At 42.2% G+C, this 20686-nt stretch overlaps 1 protein-coding gene across 4 annotated transcripts in view; it reads left to right on the top strand.

The window, feature by feature from the left end:
* Positions 1-20686, top strand: part of LOC137332523 (sideroflexin-1) — an 86326-nt gene that overhangs the window by 9011 nt on the left and 56629 nt on the right. The window contains exon 1 of one of the 4 annotated variants that reach the window (XM_067996426.1): positions 2172-2329. The exons of the other annotated variants lie outside the window; for them this stretch is intronic. The gene's annotated coding sequence lies outside the window, so the exon portion shown is untranslated. Of the gene's footprint in view, positions 1-2171; positions 2330-20686 lie in introns of those variants that run through there. 4 annotated transcript variants of the gene reach the window in all.

Raw genomic sequence — 20686 nt, 5'->3', positions numbered from 1 at the left:
TGCAAAAGACAAGGCTGAAGCATTTGCAACCATCTTCAGCCAGAAGTGCCAAGTAGATGATCCAAAATGGCCTCCTCCCGATATCCCCACCATCACAGAAGCCAGTTTTCAGCCAATTTGATTCACTCCATGTGATATGAAGAAATGGCTGAGCGCGCTGGATACAACAAAGGCTATGGGCCCCGACAACATCCCGGCTGTAGTGCTGAAGACTTGTGCTCCAGAACTAGCCGCACCTCTAGCCAAACTGTTCCAGTACGGCTACAACCCCGGCATCTACCCGACCATGTGGAAAATTGCTCAGATATGTCCTGTCCCCAAAGAGCAGGACAAATCCAATCTAGCCAATTACCACCCCATCAGTCTACTCAATCATCAGCAAAGTGATGGAAGGTGTTGTCGACAGTGCTATCAGTTGACATTTACTCACCAATAACCTGCTCACCGATGCTCAGTTTGGGTTCCGCCAGGACCACTTGGCTCCAGACCTCATTACAGCCTTGGTCCAAATATGGATAAAAGAGCTGAATTCCAGAGGTGAGGTGAGAGTAACTGCCCTTGACATCAAGGCAGCATTTGACTGAGTGTGGCACCAAGGAGCCATCGTAAAATTGAAGTCGATGGGAATCGGGGGGAAAACTGTCCAGTGGCTGGAGTCATACCTAGCACAAAGGAAGATGGTAGTGGTTGCTGGAGGCCAATCATCACAGTCCCAGGACATTGCTGCAGGAGTTCCTCAGGGCAGTGTCCTAGGCCCAACCATCTTCAGCTGCTTCATCAATGACCTTCCCTCCATCGTAAGGTCAGAAATGGGGCTGTTTGCTGATGATTGCAGAGTGTTCAGTTTCATTCGCAACCCATCAGATAATGAAGCAGTCCGTACCCTCATGCAGCAAGACCTGGACAACATCCGGCTTGGGTTGATAAGTGGCAAATAACATTCACGCCAGACAAGTGCCAGGCAATGACCATCTCCAACAAAAGAGAGTCTAACCACCTCCCCTTAACATTCAGCGACATTACCATCACTGAATCCCCCACCATCAACATCCTGGGGGTCACCATTGACCAGAAACTTAACTGGACCAGCCACATAAATACTGTGGCTACAAGAGCAGATCAGAGGCTGGGTATTCTGCGGCGAGTGACTCACCTCCTGACTCCCCAAAGCCTTTCCACCATCTACAAGGCACAAGTCAGGAGTGTGATGGAATACTCTCCACTTGCCTGGATGAGTGCTGCTCCAACAACACTCAAGAAGCTCAACATCATCCAGGACAAAGCAGCCCGCTTGATTGGCACCCCATCCACCACCCTAAACATTCACTCCCTTCACCAGCGCACCTTGGCTGCAGTGTGTACCATCCACAGGATGCACTGCAGCAACCCGCCAAGGCTTCTTCGACAGCACCTCCCAAACCCGCGACCTCTACCACCTTAAGGACAAGGGCAGCAGGCACATGGGAAGAACACCACCTGCATGTACCCCTCCAAGTCACACACCATCCCGACTTGGAAATATATTGCTGTTCCTTCATCGTCGCTGGGTCAAAATCCTGGAACTCCCTACCTAACAGCACTCTGGGAGAACCTTCACCACAAGGACTGCAGCAGTTCAAGGCAGCAACTCACCACCACCTTCTCGAGGGCAATTAGGGATGGGCAATAAATGCTGGCCTTGCCAGCGACACCCACATCCCATGAACGAATAAAAATAAATACTGTAAAGTGAATGAAGAGGCGTTACTGTTTCCAGAATTTGCAGGACCCACTTAGAGATGATTTTCCCTGGCACCTGAATTGGCAGCAGTACTGAGGTGTAATGTAAATGCCTTCAGAGATGCTGATCACGACCTTTCCATGATCTGGGCAGGCTGGTAGTGTTCCCAGATCGTCCCCATTCACTAGCGAAGATCTACCAGCCAGAAATTAAGTTATGAACTGTGAGTTTGAGACAACTGTGCGTGCACCCACCCACTTGTTCAAATTGTTATTTCAGTGCTATGGAATCTGACCTGCAATGTAAATGAGGCAGATTGTACATCGCTGGGAGACTAGAGTGTTGCAGAATTGTTTTTCTTTTGAAGCAGCAAAAGTGCACTCTGCACTAAGTCATAAAGTTCATTCCTTTATCCATCTTACGGCTCCCAGGCGAACATTGCCCTGGCAGTTCCCGATCCATAAGCCAACAACGACAGCTTGCATTTATATAGCGTCTTTAACGTAGTAAAACATCCCAAGGCGCTTCACAGGAGTGTTATCAAACAAAATTTGACACGAGCCACATAAGGAGATATTAGGACAGGTGACCAAAAGCTTGGCCAAAGAGGTAGGTTTTAAGGAGTGTCTTAAAGGAGGTAGAGAGATGAAGAGATTTTGGGAGGGAATTCCAGAGCTTAGGGCCTAGGCAGCTGAAGACACAACCACCAATGGTGGAGCAATTAAGTCAGTAGCCAGACTAGGAGCGCAGAGATCTCCGGAAGGTTGTAGGGCTGGAGGAGGTGACAGAGGTAGGGAAGGGCAAGGCCATGGAGGGATTTGAAAACAAGGATGAGAATTTTAAAATCGAGGTGTTGCCAGATTGGGAGCCAATGTAGGTTAATGCACACGGGTGATGGGTTAACGGGACTTGGTGCGAGTTAGGATACGGGCAGCAAGGTTTTGGATGAGCACAAGTTTATCGAGGTGGAAGACGGGAGGCCGGCTGGGAAAGCATTGAAATAGTCGAGTCTAGAAGTAACAAAGGCACGGATGAGGGTTTCAGCAGCAGATGAGCAGAGGCAGAGATGGACGATGTTTTGGAGGTGGAAGTAGGTGGACTTGGTGATGGAGTGGATATGTGGTCGGAAGCTCATCTCACTGTCAAATAGGACGCCAAGGTTGCGAATGGTCTGGTTCAGCCTCAGAGTGGTGAATCGGTGGCTAGGGAACGGAGTTTATGGCGGGGACCGAAGACAATGGCTTCAGTCTTCTCAATATTTAGTTGGAAGATTTTCTGCTCATCCAGTACTGGATGTCGGATAAGCAGCGTGACAAATCAGAGGCAGTAGAAGGGTCGAAAGATGGTGCGGCAGAGCTGGGTGTCGTCAGCCTACGTGTAGAACCTGAAATGTTTTCGGATGATGTCGCTGAGGGGCAGCATGTAGCTGAGAAATAGGAGGAGGTCAAGGATAGATCCTTGGGGGACTCCAGTGCGGGAGTGGGAAGAGAAGCCATTTTGGTGATTCTCTGGATAGATAAGAATGGAACCAGGCGAGGGCAGTCCTGCCCAGTTGGACGACAGAGGAGAGGCGTTGGAGGAGGATGGTGTGGTCAACCGTGCCAAAGGCTGCAAGTAGGTCGAGAAGGATGAGGAGGGATAGTTTACCACGGTTACAGTCACATAGGATGTTATTTGTGACTTTGATAAGGGTTGTTTCAATGTTGTGGCAGGGGCGGAAACCGGGGCGGAAACCTGATCGGAGGGGTTCAAAAATGAACTTACTTAATTCTCCTTAAGAGCGGGCACCAACAAGTCCATATCAAAAAGCTCAAAATCCTTCACTTGTAATGACTTTTGCTGAGCATTTTCAGAAATATTATTGAGCTGGATTTTGCTGTGAGTGGCAAACGAAGGGCACCAGCCCTTCGTTAGACTTGCACTTATCCATGGACTTTCTATGAGCTTTTGCCAGCAAGTTGCTGTAAATTAGAGATCCATTCAGCGCGCCGCCCTCTACAGGGTATCTGGGACCTTGGTGAACGGGGCAATCAGCTTTGTATCCCCTTAACCAATCAGATTGAAAAATCGTTAATAACAGCACAGTCAGAACCAGGAAGTGTAAGTTAGAATAGTGAATTCAATGTCAAATCAGGCATAGTAAACAAAATAAAGAGAGGGAAAGAAAGATTGGATTAAGAGACAGAGATAAAAGAGACAGAGAAAAAGTAAGAAGTTTTTTTTATTTAAATACATTTTTTTGTTACATGTTCAACAATAATTAAAAGCTGAAGGAATGAGACTGTTTGTAAAAGTTAATTTTCAGTGCCAGAGAGGTTGTTTGGCAGTAACTAAGACTTAACACGCTGTTAAAAGGGTGTTTAGACTGGAATGGACTGGCCCTAACTTTTTGGCAAGTTTAGTCCGTATCTATGAGTTAAGTACAGGAACTTCACGCCGTTCAATATCTTTGGTGATTCAGCTGGCAAGATACCGTTTTCGCACATCAGCAGTTAGATACTGTAATCTTGTGTTTAGTAATCTGTGCAAAGTACAACTAGTGGGATAACAATGTTGTTTTTGGAATAAAGGAGAAAATTAACCCCTATGTAAGAAATGTTAGATACTTCAGTATGTAACTGTTAACACTTGGACCTCTGGTGCAGTTAACCTTCAAAATATCCACTTCCCCTTTCTGATATTGCAAATGTATATTTTGTATTCCTGCTTCTTATCAGGATGTGTCATTTGCCATTGTTCTTTGTGCCAAATTATAGGGTTTATCTGGGGTCGGATAATTTAGCATTTCCTTTTTATGTTTTTTATTTGCTGTAGATCACCTGTCTGTACATGTCCACTCTGATCCTAAAACTTGTGCAGAGATCGTGGGAAAATTGCACTTAACAAATTGCAGATGTATCTTGATTATGTATTTGCATGTGTCAAGCACCTAGCCATCCATTCTTTGCATCTGTCTAACAGCCAAACAGAAGAAAGAAGACTAAAATAAAGCTGCTGTTCTATTTGTGTAAATCCCATTTAAAAAATAGCAAAAAGAAACATTTCCAAATGTTCAGTGGATTCTGAACCTTTTAGGTTAATCAGTGCTATTCCATGGTCTGACTTTATCAAAATAAAAATGACAAAAAGGGAATGAAAATAAAAGAACCATTTAATTTATACATGTACAAGAAGAAATCTGTTTATAACTAGTACTTACATACTATATATAAGGTTAGTAAATGTACTATAAAATCAGAAAGAGAAAGTGAAATAAAGATCAGGTAAGATTAAAAGACTGAGATAAGAGTCAGAAAGAAAAAGAAAAATTTTAAATTTTAAATTTTTTTTTAAATATCCAAAAACTATTAAAATCGGGAGTAATGAGACTCCACCTATTTAAAAGTTAATTTTCAGTGCCAGAGTGGTTGTTTGGCAGTCATTAATACTTACCATGCCATTAAAAGTTAGTTTAGACCTGATATAACTCAGCGTACCTTTTTTCTGGGGAGATTAGTTAGTTTCTAGCTGGGCAGGAGAGCAAGTTCGCGCTGGTCCATTGATTCCAGCCTGTGATGTCTCTTTAATGCAATATGCCAGGTCAGCAGGGAATCAGGAAGGGCAAGTTCTGGATTTCCACATTTGACTGCGCATGTCCGGTCACCGGAACTTGCTATTCAACTTGCCTGTTAATAGCGGTGAGTGCTGTTAGCCTCACCATTATTTTACGAGTAATTTCCGGCCCAATATATATAGTGGTGGAGAACATTGTGGACACTTCCAGCTGAGACCATTTATTCCAGAAAATTCTAAGAATCACCAGCTGGTGATGATGACACTTTTCAATAAATATGTTTCGATCTTGCATTAATCTAGTAATTAGAGAGATGTGGTGGAAGTAGGCACCATAGTTCGGACTTTAAATATTGCTTAAAAGTGAAATAAAATAAAAAGTGAAATGACATGTTGATTACATCACAGAGATTGAAAACTATACTGAGATTGGCCAACATTGCATTATAAAACTGCTAGGGCACTCAACAATAGCTTCACATTAGACGTTTTCATTCTCTTATCTGCAGACCTCTAAGTATTACTCCTGTGACTAAATATCAGTTTTGCTTTTATATCAAAAATCAAATACCTAAAGGTAATGAGCTCAAGTTTATGGAGGGTGGAGATGGGAGGCTGGCCAGAGGAGCATTGGAATAGTCGAGTCTGGAGGTGACAAGGGAATAGATGAGGGTTGCGGCAACAAATGGGCTGCGGCAGAGACAGAGATGGGTGATGTTACGAAGGTGGAAGTAGGTGGTTTTATGATAGAGAGGATAAGGGTTTGGAAACTCAGCTCAGGGTCAAATAGGATACAGAGGTTGCAAACAACCTTGTTTAACCCGAGACCGTGGCCGGGGAGGGGTATAGAATCAGTGGCAAGGGTATGGAGTTTGTGATGGGGTCCAAAGATGATGGCTTCAGTCTTCCCAATATTTAACTAGAAAAAATTGCGACTCATCCAGGGCTGGACGTCGGATAAGCTGTCAAGGGGTCGTGAGAAATGATGGAGAGATAAAGCTGGATGTTGTCAGTGGATGTTGATGTGGAACCTGACCCCATGTTTTTGGATGATGTTGCCAAGGGTCAATGGATAATGAAGAGGAGGGATAGATCCTTGTGGGACATCAGACGTAATAGTGCAAGGTTGGGAAGAGAAGCCATTGCTGGAGATGTTTTGGCTACTGTTGGACAGGTAAGAGTGGAACCAAGCAAGGGCAGCTAGACAATGGAAGAGAGGCACGGAGGAGGATCGTGTGGTCGACTGTCAGTGGCTGAAGAGAGTTTGAGAAGCACAAGGAGGGATAGTGCACCACGGTCACAGTCACAGAGCATGTCTTTTGTGACTTTGATTAGGGCTGTTTCAGTGCTGTGGCAGGGGTAGAAATCTAATTGATGAGATTCAAACATGGTGTTGCAGGAAAGATGGGCACGGATTTGGGAGGTGACAACATGTTCAAGGACTTTGGATAGGAAAGGGAAGTTAGAAATGGGATAGTAGTTTGCAAGGACAGAGGGGTTGAGTGGTTTTTTTTGAGGAGGGGGGTAATTACGGCGGTTTTGAAATTGAAGGGGACAGTACCTGAGGAGAGGAAACCATTTACAATGCCAGCTAGCATGGGGGCTAGGCTAGGAAGGGAAGTTGGGTGGTCAGCAGTTTAGTGGGAATGCGGTCAAGAGGACAGGAAGGGGGTCTCGTGGACAAGATGAGCTCAGAGAGAGGAGAGGATAGGAAAGAAACTAGAGAACAGTTAGGGAAGGGGGAACCTTTCCAGAGGTAATGCTGCTTATGGTGGAATTGACCAGGGTAATACATTGGGATGACAAGAGAAACATCCCCCATCTCTTACCTTATCGAGTAAGTTTAAAATATAAATGAAAATGCAATATGTAGCAGCTTGAAGCCTATTTTGAGGGATAATCTCGGGAAGAAATATATGGGCGTGACAAGTGACCATTGCTCTAGTTTCAGACTATTTTCCCTGAATCAGAGATTCAGGGAAAAAATGTAAGTATTGTGGGAAATCATTGATTACAGTACAGAAGGAGGCCATTCGGCCCGTCGAGCCCGCGCCAGCTCTCTGCAAGAGCACTCCAGCTAGTCCCACTCCCCCGTCTTTTCCTCGTAACCCTGCAAATTTTTTCTCTTCATGTACTTATCCAATTCCCTTTTGAAAGCCACGATTGAATCGGCCTCCACCAACCTTTCAGGCAGTGCATTCCAGATCATAACCACTCGCTGCTTATAAAAAAGCTTTTCCTCGTGTCACCTTTGGCTCTCTTGCCAATCACCTTAAATCTGTGCCCTCTGGTTCTTGACCCTTCCGCCAATGGGAACAGTTTCTCTCTCTCTCTACTCTGTCTCGACCCCTCATGATTTTGAATACCTCTATCAAATCTCCTCTCAACCTTCTCTGCTCTAAGGAGAACAACCCCAGCTATTCACAATATATATCAATGATCTGGATGAGGGAACCAAATGTAATATTTCCAAGTTTGCTGATGACACAAAACTAGGTGGGATCGTGAGTTGTGAGGAGGATGCAAAGAGGCTTCAAGGCGATTTAGACAAGTTGAGTGAGTGGGCAAATACATGGCAGATGCAGTATAATGTGGATAAATGTAAAGTTATCCACTTCAGAAGGAAAAACAGAAAGGCAAAGTATTATTTAAATAGTGATAGATTGGGGAACGTTGATGTACAAAGGGAACTGGGTGTCCTTGTACACCGGTCACTGAAAGCAAACATGCAGGTGCAGCAAGCAGTTAGGAAGGCAAATGGCATGTTGGCCTTCATTGCAAGAGGATTTGAGTATAGGAGTAAGGATGTCTTAATGCAGTAATACAGGGCCTTGGTGGGACCACACCTGGAGTATTGTGTTCAGTTTTGGTCTCCTTACCTAAGAGAGGATATACTTGCCATAGAGGGAGTGCAGTGAAGGTTCACCAGACTGATCCCTGTCATATGAGGAAAGATTGGGTTGACTCGGCCTATATTCACTCGAGTTTAGAAGAATGAGAGGGGATCTCATTGAAACATATAAAATTCTGGCAGGGCTAGACAGACTGGATATGGGGAGGATGTTTCCCCTGGCTGGGGGGGGTCCAGAACGAGGGGTCACAGTCTCAGGATACGGGGTAGGACATTTAGGACTGAGATGAGGAGAAATTTCTTCACTGAGGGTGGTGAACCTGTGGAATTCTCGACCACAGAAGGCTGTGGAGGCCAAGTCACTGAATATATTTAAGAAGGAGCTGGATAGATTTCTCGACACAAAAGGCATCAAGGGGTATGGGGAGAGAGCAGGAATATGGTATTGAGATAGAGGATCAACCATGATCATATTGAATGGTGGAGCAGGCTCAAAGGGTGGAATGGCCAACTCCTGTTCCTATTTTCTTTGTTTCATGTTTCCACTCTAACCACATAACTGAAGTCCCTCATCCTTGGAACCATTCTAGTAAATCTTTTCTGCACCTTTTTTTTAAGGCCTTCACATCCTTCCTAAAGTGCGGTACCCAGAATTGGACACAATACTCCAGTTGTGATTATGTTCATCTTTTTAATTTGTAACTTTTATTAAGTATAAGCCGTTTAAAACTCCAATTCAATTATGCATTTTTATTATTGAAACTGAGCAGTGTCCTGTTCCATCTACAGCCTAATTCCATTTCCTACTGACTGACAAAATAAGACTGTTATCATCCCTCACTTTTCTTGCCCAGAAGGTGTAGTGGTAGGGGATGATAAGAACTGGAGATGTAACTCCATATATAGCTATTTAAGAATCCAAGTTCAAAATTTTAAAGACTACCACCATGAAAAATAATAGTGCATTGAAATAAATTTTAAAGAAAACAAGCAACATTTTTTATTTGTTCTCTGGATGTGGGAGACAATGGCAAGGCCAAATATCTTGCCCTTCCCTAGTTGGCCTGAGAGGATAGTGGTAAATCATCTCCTTGAGCCACTGCAGTTCTTGTGTTGATGGTGCCCCCATGATGATGTTCGGTAGGGAATTCCAGGAATTTGACCCAGCAACGATGAAGGAGCAGCAAATGGAATGGAACTGAACTGAACATTAGAATCATCAGTGAACAGTTCCACTCTGACTAATGATGGAGGGAAAGTAATTGATGGAGCAGTTGAATATGATTGACACCAGGACATTTCCCTGATAAAACACCTGCAATGATGTCCTGGGAATGTGGTGATTGTCCTCCAAGAACCACGACCATCTTCCTTCATGTCAGGTATGACTTCAGCCCCTGCACAGTTTTCCCCTTGACTCCACTGACTTAAGTTTTGTAGGGCTCCTTGGTACCATACTCAGTTGAATGCTCCCTTGAAGTGAAAGGCAGTTACTCCCTTCTGGTATTCAGTTCCTACATCCATGTCTGGATCGAGGCTGTGACTAGGTATGGAGCAGAGTAAATCTGGCAGAGCCTGAACTCAGTATCAGTGAGCAATTTATTGGTGAGCAGGCATTGCTTGATGACATTGTTAATGAATCTTTCTATCAATTTGCTGATAATTATAAGGGGGGGGTAGAGAGGGAGGTCCTGCAGACACTGGTCCTATCCAACAGGTACGCGGTACTTGATATCTGTGAGGATAAGGATGAATGCTGCAGGGAGGATGCCCAGAATGCTAACAATGGCACCCGAGAGCATGAGGCAGTCCAGCGGGGTGGGGGAGGGGAGAGAGATCAGAATAGAAAGGCAGGCATGGGGGACCCAGGATGCAGTGATGGAGGAGCCTCAGCCTATGACCTTGTCCAACAGATACGAGGTACTTGCTACCAGTATGGATGAGAACAAAGGCTGCAGGGAGGATGGGAAAACTGACCACCGCACCGTGGTACAGGAGGCCATTCGAGTGGGGGGAGTAAAAAGGAAGGTAGCAGCGGTAGGGGATAGTATAGTCAGGGGGATAGATACTGTTCTCTGGAGCCGCAACCAGAAGTCCCGAAGGCTGTGTTGCCTGCCCGGTGCCAGGGTTGAGGATATCTCCTCGCGGCTTGAAAAGAATGTGGAGCATGAAGGGGAGGATCCAGTTGTTGTGGTCCACTTAGGAACCAATGACATAGGTGGAACTAGGAATGAGGGTCAGCTGGGGGGGTTTGAGGAGCTAGGGTCCAAATTAATAAGCAGAACCTCAAAGGTAATAATCTCTGAATTACTACCTAAGCCACGCGCAAATTGGCATAGGGTCAAACAGATCAGAGAGTTAAATGCGTGGCTCAAAGAGTGGTGTGGGAGACAGGGGTTTTTATTCATGGGGCACTGGCACCAGTACTGGGGAAAGAGGGAGCTCTTCTGTTGGGACGGGCTCCACTTAAACTGGGCCGGGACCAGTGTCCTGGCGAATCGAATAACTACGGTTGTAGATAGGGCTTTAAACTAAAAAGGACGGGGAGAGTTCAGATGAGGGGAAATTTATAAATCTGAAGAGAAAAGTCAAGGTCATAAAGCAGTATAGCGATTAGAGTAAAGATAGGCAGAGTGTGACAGGAAGGGACAGAGAGTTTAACGGTAATAGTGCATCAGTGAATAAGGTCAAATCAGGGAAAAATAGTAAAAAGTTAAAATTAAAGGCGCTTTATCTGAATGCGTGAAGCATTTGTAACAAAATAGATGAATTAATGGCACAATCATAGAATCATAGAAAGTTACGGCACAGAAGGAGGCCATTCGACCCATCATGTCCGTGCAGGCCGAAAAAGAGCTATCCAGCTTAATCCCACTTTGCAGCACTTGCTCCGTAGCCCTGTAGGTTACGGCACTTCAAGTGCACATCCAAGTACTTTTTAAATGAGTTGAGGGTTTCTGCCTGTATCACCCTTTCAGGCAGGGAGTTTCAGACCCCTACCACCCTCGAGGTGAAAAAATTTCTCCTCCGCTTCCCTCTAATCCTTCTACCAATTACTTTGGTTGAAGTATAAAATAGAGATAAATGGGTTTGATCTAGTAGCCATTACTGAGACGTGGTTGCAAATGACCAAGGTTGGGAATGAAATATTCCAGGGTACTTGACTTTTTGAAAAGACAGACTAAATGGAAAAGGAGGGGGTGGGGGTAGCCCTGATAATAAAGGATGACATAAGACAGTAGTGAGAATGGATCTTGGCTCAGAAGATCAGGAAGTAGAATCAATATGGGTGGAGATAAGAGTTATACTGTTGGTCAGAGTATTAATCAAGAAATCAGAGGAACTTGTATCAAAAGTAATGCAATAATTGTGAGGGACTTTAATCTTCATGTAGACTGGGCAAATCAAATTGGCAAAAGTAGATTGGAGGACGAGTTCATGGAATGCATTTGAGACAGTTTCCTAGAACAATACGTCATGGAACCAACCAGGGAACAAGCTATTTTAGATGTTGTCTCGTGAAATGCGACAGAGTTAATTAGTAATCTTATAGTAAGGGATCCTCTGGGGAAGAGTGATCATAATATGATAGAATTTCACATTGAGTTTGAGAGTGATATACTTAAGTCTGAAACTAGAGTCTTAAACTTAAACTTATACAGAGCCAATTACATAGGTATGAGGGGCGAGTTGGCTAAGGTAGATTGGGAAATTAGATTAAAAGATATGATGGTAGATAAGCAATGGTGAATATTTAAAGAAATATTTCATAATTCTCTAAGAATATACATTTGATTGAGAAATTAAAACTCCACTGGAAAAGTAATCCATCCATTGCTAACTAATAAAGTTAAGGATCGTATTAGATTAAAAGAAGAAGCTTATAATGTTGCCAAGAAGAGTAGTAAGGTTAAGACTTTTAGAAATCAGCAAAGATGACCAAAAAATTGATAGAGGGAGAAAGTAAAATGAGAGTAAACTAGCAAGAAATATAAAAACAGATTGTAAGAGCTTCTACAAGTACGTAAAAGGGAAGAGAGTAGCAAAAGTAAACATGGGTCCCTTAGAGGCTGAGACAGGAAAAATTATGATGGTGAGTAAAGAAATGGCAGAGACGTTAAACAAATATTTTGTATCTGCCTTCACAGTCGAAGACACAAAAAAACATACCAGACATAGTGGGGAACCAAGGGTCTAATGAGAGTGAGGAACTTAAAGTAATTAATATTAGTAAAGAAAAAGTAGTGGAGAAATTAATGGTTCTAAAAGCCGACAAATCCTGTGGACCTGATGGCCTACATCCTAGGGTTCTAAAAGAGATGGCTGTAGAGATAGTTGGATGTATTAGTTGTAATCTTCCAAATTTCCTTAGATTCTAGAATGGTCACAGTGGATTGGAAGGTAGCAAATGTAACCCCGCTATTCAAGAAAGGAGGGAGAGAGAAAGCAAGGAACTACAGGCCAGTCAGCCTGACATCAGTCGTTGGGAAAATGCTAGAATCCATTATTAAAGACATGTTAACGTGGCACTTAGAAAATCATAATATGATTAGGCAAAGTCAACATGGTTTGATGAAAGGAAAATCGTATTTGACAAATCTGTTAGAGTATTTTGAGGATGTAACTAGCAGAGTAGATAAAGGGGAACCAGTGGGTGTAGTATATTTTGGATTTTCAAAAGGTATTTGATAAGGTGCCACATGAAAGGTTGTTACACAAGTTAAGGGCTCATGGGGTTGGGGGTAATATATTAGCATGGATAGAGAATTGGTTAACGGGCAGAAAACAGAGAGTAGGAACAAACGGGACATTTTCAGGTTGACACGCTGTTACTAGTGGGGTGCCGCAAGGATCAGTACTGGGGTCTCAGCTATTTACAATCTATATTAATGACTTAGATAAAGGGACCGAGTGTAATATGTCCAAGTTTGCTGACGATACAAAGCTAGGTGTGAGGAGGACAGAGTTTGCAAAGGGATAGAGACAGGTTATGTGAGCGGGCGAGAAGGTGGCAGATGGAGTATAATGTGGGGAAATGTGAGGTTATTCACTTTGGTAGGAAGAATAGAAAAACAGGATATTTTTTAAATGTTGAGAAACTATTAAATGTTGGTATTCAGAGGGATTTGGGTGTCCTTGTACATGAACACAGAAAGTTAACATGCAGGTACAGTAAGCAATTAGGAAGGCAGATGGTATTCTGGCCTTCATTGCAAGGGGGCTGGAGTACAAGTGTAAGGAAGTCTTGTTGCAATTGCACAGGGCTTTGGTGAGACCACACCTGGAGTAATGTGTACAGTTTTGGTCTCCTTAGCTAAGGAAGGATATACTCGCCTTAGAGGCGGTACAACAAAGGTTCACTAGATTAATTCCTGGAATGAGAGGGTTGTCCTTTGAGGAGAGATGAAGTGAGTAGAATGGGCCTATACTCTGGAGTTTAGAAGAATGAGAGGTGATCTGATTGAAACATATAAGATTCTGAGAGAGTTTGACAGGGTAGATGCTGAGAGGCTATTTACCCTGGCTGGAGATTCTAGAATTAGGGGGGCATAGTCTCAGGATAAGGGGTTGGCCATTTAGGACTGAGATGAGAAAGAACCTCTTCACTCAGAGGGTTGTGAATCTTTGGAATTCTCTACCCCAGAGGGCTGTGGATACTTGAATCGTTGAGCATATTCAAGGCTGAGAATTATAGATTTTTTGGACTGTAAGGGAATTGAGGGATATGGGGATCGGGTGGGAAAATGGAGTTGAGGTCGAAGATCAGCCATGATCTTATTGAATGGCGGAGCAGGCTCTTAAAGGCTGTAGTCATAGGGGATTCTCTAATCAGGGGGATAGATAGCGACCTCTGCTGTCGTGACCGAGAGTCCAGGAGGGAGTGTTGCCTACCTGGTGCAAGGGTAAAGGACATCTCGAAGCAACTGGAGAGGAACTTGGAAAGAGAGGGGGATGATCAGTTGTTGTGGTCTATGTCGGCACCAACGACATAAGGATGAAAAAGGATGTCAGATCAGGGTAAGGAATAAAGATAACATAAACGAACAAGGAACAAATACAGTTATAAAACAGAAGTATGAAAGGACTGTTTAAAAATAAAGTAAAAGGAACAACTATTGAAGATGAATTAAATTGCCTGTACTGCAATGTACACAGCATCCAAAATAAAACAGGGAAACTGGAGGCAATAATCCTTAGTGAGGAACCAGATGTAATAGGAATAACTGAAATATGGCTACGTAAAGAACAGGACTGGCAACCAAATATTGCAGGCTATAACCTAATAAGAAAGGATAGGGAAGGAAGGGGGGGGTGGAGTAGCTGTATTAATTAGAGATAACATAATGGCAGTAGGGAAAAGGGACATAACTAACAGAGGGATAGAAGCAGAATTCATGTGGATTAAAATAAAAGAAAGGAAGGGATCGATCACTCTAATAAGGGTATACTACAGACCACCTAATAGTGGAAAGGAGGTGGAGGAAGAAATATGTAAGCAAATATGCGAAATGAGTAAAGGATATAGAATAATAATCATGGGAGATTTTAACTACCCCCAAATAAACTGGCAAGAAGAGGTAGGTAAAGGGATTCAGAGAATAGAGTTTTTACAATGTGTGCATGACTCCTTTCTTACCCAGTACGTAAAAAACCCAACAAGAGGGGAAGTGCTGGTGGATCTAGTAATAAGAAATGAACCAGAACAGATAAGAGAACTAAGCATAGGGGAACATCTAGGCAATAGCAATCACAACATAATAGGTTTAAGATAAAGTTTAAGAAGGACATAAGTAAGACAAAGACCAAAGTAATAAATTAGAAAAAAAGCTGATTTTCATGGGATGAGAATGGAACTAGGGAAAATAAACTGGAAAAATGTACTGATAAACAAAGAAATAGAATAGCAATGGGAAACATTTAAAACAGTGATCAGTAGAGTCCAGGAGAAATATATCCCACTAAAAAGCAAGAACAAACTAGCCAGTAATGATACACCATGGATGAATAAAGAAATAAGAGCAAAATTGAACCTAAAGGGAAAGGCATACACTAAGTACATAGACCACAAAGAAGAGGATGACAAAAGGGAATAGGAAAAGGTTAGGAAAGAAATTTACAAAAAACAATTGGGAAAGCAAAGAGAAACTATGAAATTACTATCAAGGAGTATAAAAAGAAATAGTAACGTTTTCTACAGACACATAATTAACAAAAGAAAAATCAGGATAGGGATAGGGCCACTAAGGGATACACACGATAAACTCACAGGTAATGACAGCGAAATGGCAGAAATATGAAATAATTACATTGCCTCAGTACCTACCAGGGATACTAACATAGTGGGCATGACATTAGAAGAAGAGATCAAAAAAGATATGAAGACATTTAAGATAGAAAGGGGGGAGATAATTGATAAACTAATCAAATTTAGAGAGGATAAAACACCTGATATGGATTGATTACATCCACGCATGTTAAAAAAAGTTAGGGAAGAGATAGCAGAAGCACTATTACATGTACATAAAAATTCATTAGTAAAGGGAATAGTGCCAGAGGACTGATGTTCAGCTAATATGATTCCTATATCGAAAAAGGGAGATAAAACCAGTCCAGGGAACTATAGACCAATTAGCCCAATGTCAGTGGTTGGAAAGATAATGGAATCCTTACTCGATGTAATAGAAAAACATTTAGAAACTGAAAATATAATAAAAAATAGTCAGCATGGATTTCAAAAGGGAAGGTCATGCTTGACCAACCTTACTGAATTCTTTGAAGAAGTAACAGAAAGTGTAGACAAGGGTAGTGTAGTAGATGTAATATATTTGGATTTTCAAAAGGCCTTTGATAAGGTACCACCTACTAGACTCATGACTAAGGTCAGAGCATGTGGAGTCAGGGAACAAGTAGCAGCATGGATAGCAAGCTGGCTACAAAACAGAAAACAGAGAGCAGGGGTTATAGGTAATTACTCAGACTGGCAAAAAGTGGGAAGTGGTGTTGCACAAGGATCGATGCTGGGACCACTGTTGTTCACCACTTATGTAAACGATTTGGACTTGGGAGTCGGAAGTACAATGTCAAAATTTGCGGACAACACCAAAATGGGGGTTGTAGTTAATTCCGAGGAGGACTGCAACAAAATACAGGAAGACATTAATAAACTTGCAGAATGGGCGTGTAATTGACAATTGCATTTCAATACAAGTGTGAGGTATCACATTTTGGTGGGAAGAATAAGGGGGCAACATACTGCTTGGATAATAAGAGTCTAAATGGGATAGAGGAACACTGGGATCTGCAGGTACAAATACACAAATTACTAAAAGTAGCGATGCAGGTTAATAAGGCCATTTTCTTTTTTTAAAAAAAAAAGCAAACCAAGCACTGGGGTTCATTTCTAGAGGGATAGAATTGAAAAGCAGAGAAGTTATGTTAAACTTGTATAAAAACTTGGTTAGACCACACTTGGAGTACTGTGAATAATTCTGTCTCCAGATTATAAAAGCATATAGAGGCAATGGAGAAGGTACAAAAAAGATTTACTAGGATGTTACCAGAAGTGAGAGGTTATATCTATCAGGAAAGATTGAGCAGGCTGGGGCTCTTTTTTCTCTAGAAAAGAGAAGACTGAGGGGTGACCTGACAGAGGTCTTTAAGATTATGAAAGGGTTTGATAGGGTAGACATGGAGAAGATGTTTCCACTTGCAGGGGAGACCAGAACGAGGGGCCATAAATATAAGCTAGTCACTAATAAATCCAATGGGGAATTCAGGAGAAACTTCTTTATCCAGTGAGTGATCAGATTGTGGAACTTGCTACCACAAGGAGTAGCTGAGGCAACTAGCATAGATACATTTAAGGGGAAGTTAGATAAACACATGAGGGAGAAAGGAATAGAAAGATATGCTGATCGGGTTAGATGAAGTAGGGAGGGAGGAGGCTCGTGTGGACCATAAACACCGGCGTGGACCTGTTAGGCCAAATGGCCTGTTTCTGTGCTGTACATTTTATGTATTATTTTCAGCAGTTTTAAATTTCAGATTCTTCAGGTGAATTGCCCTTGTTTTTTTTCACAAACTGACCCAAAGATGTTTTGCCAGAAGTGACCCATGATTTCCCTAATAGGTGGTTATAATGTCAGAAATTGTCTGCGATTTTAAAACACATTGTACACTTGATAGGAGACAGCTGCTTATTTAGTTGATATGTACATCCCAATGCTGGCCTTGCAGTGGTTTAAGATTATGCCAGTTGCGGTATAATTGTTCGGCAAAATCTTCATATTGCTTTTGAACCCAAATGGCATTGAGTACCAGTATCATTTTAGGTAATGAGCGAAATAGATGGAAAGTACAAATAACAATGCTAATGTCACCTACTTTCATTAAAATGTAGTTTTGAAGTATCCATTGAACCCCTGGTAGCTTTATGATCTGTTTTTTGCAGTTAAGGGAGGACCTGTAGTGAAAAGGCAATAAGCATGCATTGCACAAATCTCCATTGGCACCCAGCACTGCCAAGAATAGGGCAAATGAGCAAATTGACAATATGTCACTCTTTGTTACCATATTTCATGCTTTAAAATTGTTCATGATGTGGAAGGAGATAATCTCCGAAAGCTTGTGATTTTAAAATAAATTTGTTGGACTATAACCTGGTGTTGTAAGATTCCTTAAAATTGTTCATTAGAGACTTACTAGGTGTCGAGATTTCATGTAGAGCCCCCACTGATGTAACATCATGAAGTTCACTCCACTGGCATTGTTAATAGAGAAAGAGAGATGTAGCCATTCGTCATGTCACTGGAGTAGAACTTTACAATGTCACATTAGAAGGGGTTGTACATGAAACATTCACTGCCAGGCTTCTTGTAGCAAGCAGTCTTAAAGCAGAAAACATGACAGCAAGGCTTGACTAAAAACACTGGCCAGTGTGCATTCATCTTCCTTTATTGTATGTAGAGTTAGATGGCAGTTCAGTAGAATATACTTTAATTGTTCAGCCTCAGAGCTACATGTATGAATTGGTGGTTTGGTTATTGTATTACAATGTTGCAAATATGTAGATTTGTTCCTGGTCATTTTAAAATTTAGTTCAGACATTGGCCACTGATTTCCTATTTCCTAAATAAACTAATAGTGCCAAGGGAGTACATATAAATGAATTGAGCTATGCAGCCTAAAAATTATCTTGGTTTTTATAGGATACTGTGATTAGCTGAACGTTGTTGGAAGATATTTGTACTTTTGCAGTCTGATAACATTAAGCATTATCTGTTTACCCAGGAACCCATCTAAAGCACCCAAAAGTAATCCTGTATTCTAATCTGATAGCAAAAGTCATTATTTGCTCTTGCTGGTAAAATAAATTTTTTAGATTTCCCAGAATAAATGGTTTTAACATCCAGCAGGCTCAGCAGCTCATTCTGAGATTTGGTCATAATGGTACTCCATAATGTGAGCCTCGTATTACATAAATCACAATTCAGTTCCAATCAAAAGTGAATGATAAGCCAGGAAGAATTTTCCAATACACAGAATTTTTATCCAAATTTTTTTTTTTGAAAACTCATTGGAGATTTAACTCATTATTTTTACTTTTAATATTTCTACTCTATAATATTTGTCAAATTCTTTGCTACTTTGCTACATCATATTTTCATTGAATTGTAAATATATTAATTGTGTTAGCCTGTAAAACCTCTGGTCTATGTTTAGTATCCCACCTTAACAAAGAGAATGCGCAGGTGTAGCATGTAGCTATGTTTAATCCAGGAAGCAAACCACTGCAAGTTGGGTAATTGTTAATCTTTGGATGACCCAAATCTGCAGTGTCCGATTCTTGAAAAGGTACAACTTCTGGATCACGGGACATGGTCTGCTTATAGGTGCCACTGTGAAACTGTTAAAAGATAAAAGACCTTAAAATGCCTTAAATGGTAACCAACTGATGCAACACTATTCTATTTCTCTGTAATTTTCCATTTTAACTGCATATTCAGCTACTTCAGCAGACTTTGCCTGTTCTCATCCTTCAAAGTACAAACTTATTAACAGGAACTTTGCATTGCTACCACAGAGGGAGATGCCTAAAAATCATGTCAACTGGTGACTAGCAGGACAGAGTTATCAGGGGAATTTTAACCCTGTTTGGGAGGGTGGGGGGGGTAAAAATTTAAAATCGGTAACCCAACCCGCTGTGTATGCGCTTGCTGCCAATTTTACGGCGGTGGGTTGTGAAACGTGTCTGTGTCCCGTTCTCAAGAGGCGGGATATATCATTATAATATTTAAATTAGGCTCCCACAGTGCAGCTGGGAGCCTGATTTAAATTTAACATCTGCGGGCCGGGTTTCCCAGGGCTCGGGAAACCCGGCAACAAAATGGAGACAGGAGCAGCCAGATCAAGCAGGTAAGTGCTTTTTGGAGCACTGCTTGTAGGCCTGGAGGAGCAGGCATGCTCCCCCCCCCCAGCCCCTCATGCAAGCCTTCTGCCGTGATTACCCTGCCCCCCCCACCCACCCCAAACCTGCGATCCTGAGCCTGTGCCCCCCCCCCTCCCGATTGCATGTCCCCCCCACCCGCCCCTTCTGCCCTGTGTTATCGGGGACCGTCCCCAACGGTCCCCGGCTGTGGCCTTCGACTACTGGCTTTCCCACCCGGCAGCCAGCCAGGCTGTCAATCCGGCCAGCTGCCAGATGGGAAATGGAGTAAAAAAATAATAATGAGGTCCTGCCGTCAAATTCGACATGACATCCGCCTTCCCCGGATTTTCCCCCCTCCCCCCGCAAGCATGCTCCCCTACTCTCCTTGCCTCCCCATAAATATCGGGCCCATCATCTTTGTTGATTGGTTTACCTCCTAATCAACCCCAGAGTGATTTTTTTTTCTCCTCTCTCCCTTTCTAGTCACATAAATGTCTAATCTTCAGGAATTCACTTCATGGAATCATATAGCACAGAAGGAGGCCATTTGACCCATTGTGCCTGTGCCGTCTCTTTGAAAGAGTGATCCAATTAGTCCCATTCCCTTGCTCTTTCCCCATAGCCTTAGAATCAAAGAATCTAGAAGAATCACTTGAAACCAGTCCATCGCCATTGGCCTACATTACGTGCTACTCATTTGAACTCCAAATCTTCACATAAACTACAATAGATACACATGATTCTGACATACGAAAGAGTTTTCCTTCATTGATCACTAACAATGGAAAGCCGACATTGCTTGGTTCTAACGAATTAATAAGACGAGTACATTACAATAGCATCTTACTATAATAAACCAATAGCTATAAATAATGCTTCAAGTTTTCAGGTTTGCAGGTTTTTTTTTGGTAATTTTAAATTTTTCTACAGGCATTAATTCGAAAGAAAAAGATAAAAGTTTATGGGCAATTGGTGAACAAAAATTGTGCTATACAGTTGTTTGGTGTTCATTCTTCCATTTTCTGATATTCTGGGGCTAGCTGAAGTGACTGTGCTTAGGATTCAGCAGACCAAAAAAAATTTAACAATATGGATCAAAATGAGAAAAAAAAAATTCTCCAAGAAGAGAAAAAAG

Source organism: Heptranchias perlo, chromosome 14, assembly GCF_035084215.1.
Source record: "Heptranchias perlo isolate sHepPer1 chromosome 14, sHepPer1.hap1, whole genome shotgun sequence".
Classification (NCBI taxonomy): Eukaryota; Metazoa; Chordata; class Chondrichthyes; order Hexanchiformes; family Hexanchidae; genus Heptranchias; species Heptranchias perlo.
The sequence above is the reverse complement of the archived record's forward strand: the minus strand, read 5'-3'. Positions and strand labels throughout refer to the sequence as shown.